The sequence below is a fragment of the Mastomys coucha genome, unplaced genomic scaffold (genome assembly GCF_008632895.1).
Source record: "Mastomys coucha isolate ucsf_1 unplaced genomic scaffold, UCSF_Mcou_1 pScaffold7, whole genome shotgun sequence".
Taxonomy (NCBI): domain Eukaryota; kingdom Metazoa; phylum Chordata; class Mammalia; order Rodentia; family Muridae; genus Mastomys; species Mastomys coucha.
The window spans coordinates 52,756,386-52,764,618 of NW_022196913.1; positions in this window are offsets into that span (position 1 = coordinate 52,756,386).

Sequence of the window (8,233 nt, forward strand, 5' to 3'; positions counted from 1 at the left end):
CTGGAAAGACTGATTCTCTATCTCTTAGCATCCATGAATTGCCTGTAGTTCTTCATCTAGGGATGTAGTCCTATGATATTTCCCCTGTACACACTGGCACATCCACTGGTATGCAGGTCAAATTGTTGAGATTACAATGGTACTGGATCCCTCCTGTTTCTAGAAGACACTATGTAACCTCTTGTCCAGATCCACGGGACAGTTGAACGGGGACTGGGAGATCACTTGGAAGAGAATGGGGGTACAAGAGATGCAAAGAACAGACAGCAAGTCAAGAAGTCTGATCAAGCTGACAAATTTTTATTTTTCCCACCCTGGTTATATACTCATAGAAGCAGGATAGGGGGTGAGGGGAGGGGATAGGGTCGCTTTGTCTCCCGGGGAGTGCAGGTGTTCTCAAGACCAGGATATTGGCTAGGTAAAATGTTCAGCAGGGAGAACAGAACAGAATAGGTTGCTAGGTACTTGTCAATAAGATCTGTAGCTGTTTGTTCTCAATTGGGCTAGGACTTTCCCACAGAGGCAGCTGTTAGTTCTCATTGCTAGGTACCTGACCGCAAGATCTGTAACAGGTATTCTCATAACAAAATGGGTTACTAGATACCTAACAGCAAGATTTATAACTATTTGTTCTCATCTGTGCCACTACTTTGCCACAGAATCTAAGACATTGTGCCAGTAAGCACTTATGGCTGACAGAGCAGTTAATGTTCAAACAAGGTTGTTCCCAACAACCTCTGGCTACCTTCTCAGTTTTGCATTCTCTCTACCCCCTCTTCTGTTATGTTCCAGAACATTGGGTATTGAGGCTACTGTGCTTAAGTAAGCTTATAAAATAATGTTTACCTATAGCGTTTCCAAGATTGGTTTTATTCATCTCTCCTTTCCTTTCCCTCTGTATCACTTTCCCCTTCATCCCCAAGTTGAGTCCCTATCCTTGTTCCCTCCCTCCCAAATTCCTAGTCTCCTACTCTCCTCTTTAGAACTTCTTCTCAGAATCTTCTCCTACTGTCCCTTTCTACTGTTTGAGCCTTTGCAGCTACTTCTGGTTGTGAGTTCAAACTTGGATCCTCCAATTAGAAAGAATGTGCAGTGTTTGTCTTTCTGGGTCTGGGTTACCTCACTCAGTATAACATTTTCTAGTTCCATCCACTTACTGGTACATTTCATGGTTTATTTTTCTTTACTGCTGAATAGGATTTCATCGTGTTTAGGTGCCATTTTCATTATTGGTTCATCAGTTGAAGGACATCCTGGTTGTTTACATTTCCTGGATACTGTAAAAAGTAAACATGTCTGAGTTTGTAGTAGGATATCAAGTCCTCTGTTCATATGTCAAAGAGTGGTAGAGCTGGATCATATGGTAGATCTGTTTTTAGGTTTTGGAAAAGTCTCCACACTGATTTCCATAGTAGCAGAGCCAGATTACAATTCCTCCAAAAGTCAGTGAGATTTCACCTTTCCCAACATCCTTGCCAGCTCTTATCTATTGGATTAAAGTGTGTCGAACTTTTTTGTTCTACCTGTGAACATCGTGTTTTCTCATCTCTGTTTACTGGAGTGGTTACTGTTTGGTTTTGGTGTCTTTGTGAAACATCAGATATCTGTAATCATACGCACTCATGCTGGCATACTTTTTGCTCCCTGTAAATTCGCTTCTGCTTTTTGTGCCAGGACCATGCTGTGTTTATCACTATTGCTCTGTAATATAGCTTGGAATCTGTTCATCCCTCCCAATTGTTCTTTCTCCCCATTGCTGTGGCTCTTTGGGGGGTCTTTTGTGCTTTGGTGTGAATTTTAGTTGTTTTTTTTTATTTAATTTCTGTGAAGAATATCATGGAACTTTCTACTAGGGACTGCAGTGGATCTGTACATTGCTTTTGGTAGCATGGACATTTTCACAATAGTAATTCTACTAATCCATGAATATGAGGTGTCTCTTTATCTCCTAGTGTGTTCCTCGGTTTTCTTCTTCACACATTTATCATTTTATTATAGAGTTCTTTCACCTCCTTGATCAGGCTCATTCCTAACTGTCTTTAGGTTATTTGGAATAGTAATGTTTCCATGATCTGTTTCTCAGGATGCTTGGATGTGATATGTAGAAAAACTATTGAATTTTCTGAATTGATTCTGTACCCTGCCACTTTGCTGAAAGTATTAATCACCTCTAAAAGTTTTTTGAATGGAATTTTGGGATCTCTTCTGTATTATATTATGCACATTATATTGTGTATAATATCTGTAAATAGGGACCATTAGACTTGCTGATTTCTTTTTTGTTCCCCTGTATTTTCCTTCTCTTGTCATTGCTCCAGCTAGTACTATAAGCACTATATTGAAAAGAAGTAGGGATAGTGGATAGCCCTGCCTTAGTCCCAATTTTAGTAGGATCACTTCAAATTGTCTCCACGTAGGATAATGTTAGATATACATTTGTTATATATCGCCTTTATTATATTAAATTATGCTCCCTAGATTGCCAAATCTCTTTAAGACTTTTGTCATGAAGGCTTGTCACATTTTGTCAAAGGTCTTGTCTGTATTTATTGAGATGATCATGTGTTTTTTTTCTTTTTTTCAACTGGGATATTGGTATACAGCTCTCTTTCTCTGTTGTATCCCAACATGGTCTTGGTAACATAATACTGGATTAATAGAGACAGTTTGGAAGTGTACCTTCTTTTGAAAAAAAATTAAGAATTATTGCTTGTAGTTCTTTTGAAGTGTGGTAGAATTCTGCTATGAATCCATTTAGATTTCTTATTGTTGTTAAAAGTCACTATCATTATTGTTTCAATCCCAATATTTGGTGAGAGTTGGTTTAAGTTGTTGCTTTCTTCTTCATTTTAGTCTGGTAGTTTGGATAAATCTAGAAATTTGCTCATTTCTTCCAGGTTTAACTTGACGAAGTATAGATGTTTAAAGTATTCCCTTATATTGTTCTGAATTTCTAGATGTCTTTGTCAGGGAAGCTTATTCATGTGAGTCTTAGCCTGGGTCTCCTCTTTCTTACTTTTGATTAATTGGATTACAGGTCTATTTATCTTGTTTACATTTTTAAGTGATCAGATCTTAGATTTATTAGTCCTGTGTTTGTTTTCATTATTTCTGTTTAACCAAGTGGCATTTCTATTTCACTTCTTGTCAGGTATTTATAGCAGCTTCCAGCCAGTGGTTATACATGGTGGTAGGACTGAGTGGGACCACAGGTAGAGCACTCTTAGCTCAGAGGTCTGTGTGTTTTGCTTCAGGGAATCTCATCAGCCTGCTTGAGTTTTGTTTCTTGTTTTGTCATTGTTGTTGTTGTTTTGTTGCTTTGTTTGCTTTTTAATCAAATTATTGGTTAAGAATTTCATACATGCATACAATGTGGCTTGATCTAGTTTGCCTCCATTCTCTCCCCTCAATTCCTCACCATCCCCCATCACCACTTTTCCTTCCCAAGTGAATGTGCTCTTAAATCCAGTGAGCTTATGTAGTGCTTCCTGTGTGTGCATGGGGTCACCTGAGTCATGGCAGCTTCTCTGTAACTGTTTGGGCTTTTCCATGTCCACCATGGTTCCTCAATAATGACACAGAGCCTTATGTATTATTTATAATGCTTATGGCCATAAGCTAGGCTTGCTCCCTAACTAGCTCTTCACGTATATTAACCAGTTTATACTAGTCTATGTCTGCTACATGGCTGGTATTCTCTTTGGTTTCATTTCTCCAATTTCCTCAGCATCCAGGTGGCAAATGATCCTGCACCTGACTCTTTCCCAGAGCTCTTCTCTCTCTCTCTTTCTCCAGAATTCCTGCCTTCAACTTCCTTCCTTGCTAATGGCCATTCAGTTCTTTATTGACAGGTGATGCTTTTACAGGGTGTGTTAGAGATTATACCCACATTTCTCAGTGAACACACCCCTTAGAACATGACCTCCCTCTACCAGCAGCAACCAATAGGCAGTATCTCTTCAAATCTATATGCTTAAGGTTTTTGTTTTGTTTTGCTTTGCTTTTAAATCAACATCTTGAGATGTAAGAATTGAGCAAGTAGGGACACCTTATAAAAATACCAAGGAGCAAGGAATGTCCATTAAGCCTAAAGAAGGAGCTTCAGAAGGGTTTACTGAGCAAACATCAGTCCCCAGGAGATGCCCTAATTGTGGGGAGTAATGCCAGGTTCCAGGAAACGTCCCTGGGAGGGTGGATCCCCCCCAAACCCTCCTACATGCAGTCTGTATCTCCTCCTCACCTGGGGCATGGAGGAAAATGGAAACAAAAGACAATGGGCTCCACCAATGAGAGATAACCAACTCAGGCTGTAAACCTATGTACTGGGAAGGTATAAAAAGTGTGTGCTTTTGTTCTTGGTTGTCGCCTTTGCTCTGAATACAGGACAACCCCAGTATACTGGCAATAAAAACCTCATGCAATTTGCAGCAATCTCCCTCCTGATTCTTCGAGAGTGGGGACCCACGCTGAATCTAACAGAGACTTTCTACCCAATCCTCCTTAAATTTTTCTCCTTTACAGAGAGGACACACCTTCAATACAATCTGACCTCCACTGTCACATTCATAGCTATTTTCATCAATGCATCTTTAAGGTGTTTTGTTTGTTTGTTTTTATTTATGTATGCTCAGCACGTGTGTGCAGTGAATTCAGAAACCAGAAGACACCATCAGATCTTCCTACAATTGAAGTTAGACACAGCAGTCAGTCACCCAGTATGAGCGCTGGAAACCAAACTCGGGCTCTCTGCAAGAGCAGTAAGTGCTCCTAGCCACTGAGCCATCTCTCCAGCCTTCAGCAATACATCTTTTCAACTTCCAATTCTGTCTTCATGTTCTTTTCCCAGAGATCATAAGAACCATGAAAGGGAATCAGAGAAAGCGCTCTTGAAAAAAGGCATGCTCAGAGCTGTGGCTCACTTAGTTGTTTGTTTGTTTGTTTGTTTGTTTTAATGCTGTTTGATTTTGTTATGTTTATGATAGAAAACAGAAAATCCTAAAAATAGAAAGGAGTTGCTGGTTTCAAAGAGAACATGGAAGTCAGAAAACTCTTGTGTTGGCTCTGCCCACTCTGCTTCCCACCTCCCCACTCCCATCCCCTGCTCCCATACTGGGTAGAGAAGAATCCAGCTGGGAAAAGCTGCTGGTGTCAGGAAAACAATGAAGTTGCTTCACTACAGGTGACCAGGAAAGACATTCAGTCCACTAACAAGAAGTGTGGTCCAGGCTGCACACTTTCCCACAGAGACATATTTATAACATCTGTGTCCAAAATGGTCTAGTCCCTAGGAACAAAAAGGGTCTTGTTATAAACTCTTGGTTTGGTGTTTATGATATTTATGAACACAACCTGAGCTGTTTTAGTAAGGCTCCTAAGGAAGGCAACTTCTATCCACAGGGAAGGCACAGCAACAACATCTTTGTTTATAATTGTCCGAGGAAAGGATAAAGGCATGAGATTTGATCCTGAGTGGCAATTCAAGTCCAGAAGAATGATTCAGTATAGCAAAGAAACTGTCTCTAAGATTGTTTGGAGGAGGCGAGGGTAAGGGGTTTGGGGGAATACTCTTGATTAAGCCAACAGTGGGAAGAAGAGAGAGGAGAGACTATTGATAAAACTTGGGACAGTATATAAAAGTAGGTTTACTCACACCAAGATGTATGATGCTCTCCATCAAGTTGGAGGCTTTCAAACAATTCCCATGGGCCAGATAGCATGAGTATTAAGGCTGTGTATTCTGCTCTGGTTCATGCTCAGAGCCCCAACAGGAATATACATGAAGAAAATATAGTAGTACATACATGATACAAGAATAGAAACATCTAATTGTTGCTCTTGCTGCATTGACAGTTGAAATTACTATTAGGGGTTTCACAATTTAAAATTTTCTATTAGGGTTTTTATAAATCAAACATTCTAATGATATGTATTCTGTCTCACTGTATCTTATTATCATCATCCTTATGATTAGTGCCCTACTTTGTTTTTCTTGTGGTAAACTAATGTAAGAAAGGAGAGGTTTATTGTGGCTCATAGTTCCAGGTTACAGTTCACCATGGCAGTGGAGTCACAGTTGCAGGAACTGGAAGGAGCTGGCCCCACTGTCAGACAGAAAATGGGGAATGCTAATGTGCTGGGTACTTGATCACTTTCTCCACATACATTAGCCCCAGAATCACAGCCCACAGCAGGTGACTTCTTACCTCAGTTAATTCATTCAAGATAATTCCCCTTAGATATCCTGAGACTTCTAGGTTCTTTTAAGTTGACAGGAAGCATTAGCCATCATAACTGAGATCAGTTAGATATTTAGAACCTAGTACTCTAAGAGTGAGAGACTTGGCTTTGTGATATAACCCTGTAAGTCGCTTAATAAGCTGCATCTCGAATTGATCATCTGTGCATACTTCCTGGAATGTGTGCCTCGCAGTGCTGATTATGAAGTGGAAAGCGTGTATTTAGTTATTGTCAGGTTCCTTGCATACAGTAGGTGCTCAATAGGTGAGTCGTAGCTGTTGAAGCGAAGTGCTGCACCTATCGTGGTTACTGCAGGAGTAAACACTCCAGAACAGGAGTACATTATATTCTTAGAGGAAACTTGGAAAATTCATAAAATTAAGCCGTTTGTCACACAAATGTTTTTATAGGTTGTTAGTTTTTTTTAAAAAAAAAAACAAAAACAAAAACAAAATTGATCCTATTTGAAATCAAACATCAAGATCATCAAGTCCTATCTAGTCTTATGAAAGACATTCAATGGTTCTCAGCCTTTCTCTTTTGATGTGTATTGCTGCAGACACATACAGCAAAATTACAATGTTTTCTGTAAATCATATTTTGATTTAACATTGTGTCATCTAACATGTTTTATCTCTGCTTTTTATTATTTTCCAATCAAAAGCAACTAGAATCAGAGGCAAAGGTGCAAAGATTGTGACATCAAGGCCAACCAAAGCTACATACAGAGGCTCTACTTCAAACAAAAGAAAATCAAGCAAAACACACAACCTTAGCAGCATCTCTTTCATCTCCTTATCTTTGTTCTTAGAATTACATATATACTGGTATGCATTCATGTATTGCTATACATTTATATACTGATGTAAATTTATTGGGCTCATACTGTATGTATTTTCCTCTGTCTGGTCTTACTCATTTTATGGTATGCTGTGGCAATACTTGTAAGTAAATAAATATAGACATAGCTCATACTTTGTAATAGCTATATAATGATTCATGATAATGGTTCTCTTTTTGTTTACTTAACCTTTCCCTTGATGACAAGAATTGAGATTTTTAGAAGTTTTTTCTCACTTTAAACAATTAGATAATGCTATAAGAAACATTGTTTCACTATTGTTCTAATCCCAGTTCTAATTTATAATAATCTTATATAATAATATTCTATTTCTATAAAGTGACAAGGACTATGAAGAAATAGCTAGGTTAAAAGACATGTGTTCTTTTTAAGCTGATATTTCTAGAATTGCCTCTCTGGTAGCTTTATACACCCTTCCCCCCATAATTCAGCAGGCCACCATTCCCAGCATCCTTCCTTCCACAGCTCAGCCAGCCACTATGCCCAGCATCCTTCCCTCCACAGCTCAGCCAGACACCATGTCCAGCATCCTTCCCTAGACACCATGCCCAGCATCCTTCCTTCTACAGCTCAGCAAGACACCATGCTCAGCATCCTTCCCTAGACACCATGCTCAGCATCCTTCCCTAGACACCATGCCCAGCATCCTTCCCTAGACACCATGCCCAGCATCCTTCCCTAGACACCATGCTCAGCATCCTTCCCTCCACAGCTCAGCCAGCCACTATGCCCTCCGTCCCTGTCTATCATCAAGTTCTCTTTAATTTACTATTAATGTCTGTGGCCTTGAGCCTGGTTCCCATGAGCATGCTTCTGTCTTTTTCCTGGCATCCAGGGGCTTTTCTGGCTCCAGCAACTGTTGAAATGCAGCCCAACCTGTGTGTTTTTCTCTGGCTGCTGCCTCCCCATGTGATACCCACTGTTCCAATTCATTGTTCCAAACTCAGCCATCCTTTCCCTGGAGAGAGAAGTCCTTTCAGTTCATTTTTCTGTGTGCAGCTTGAGCTCCCAATATGAAAGAGATGTAAGAGAATCTGTTTCCTCTTCTTTTTCTTCCTCTTCTTTTTCTTCCTCTTCCTCTTCCTCTTCCTCTTCTTCTTCTTCTTCTTCTTCTTCTTCTTCCTCTTCCTCTTC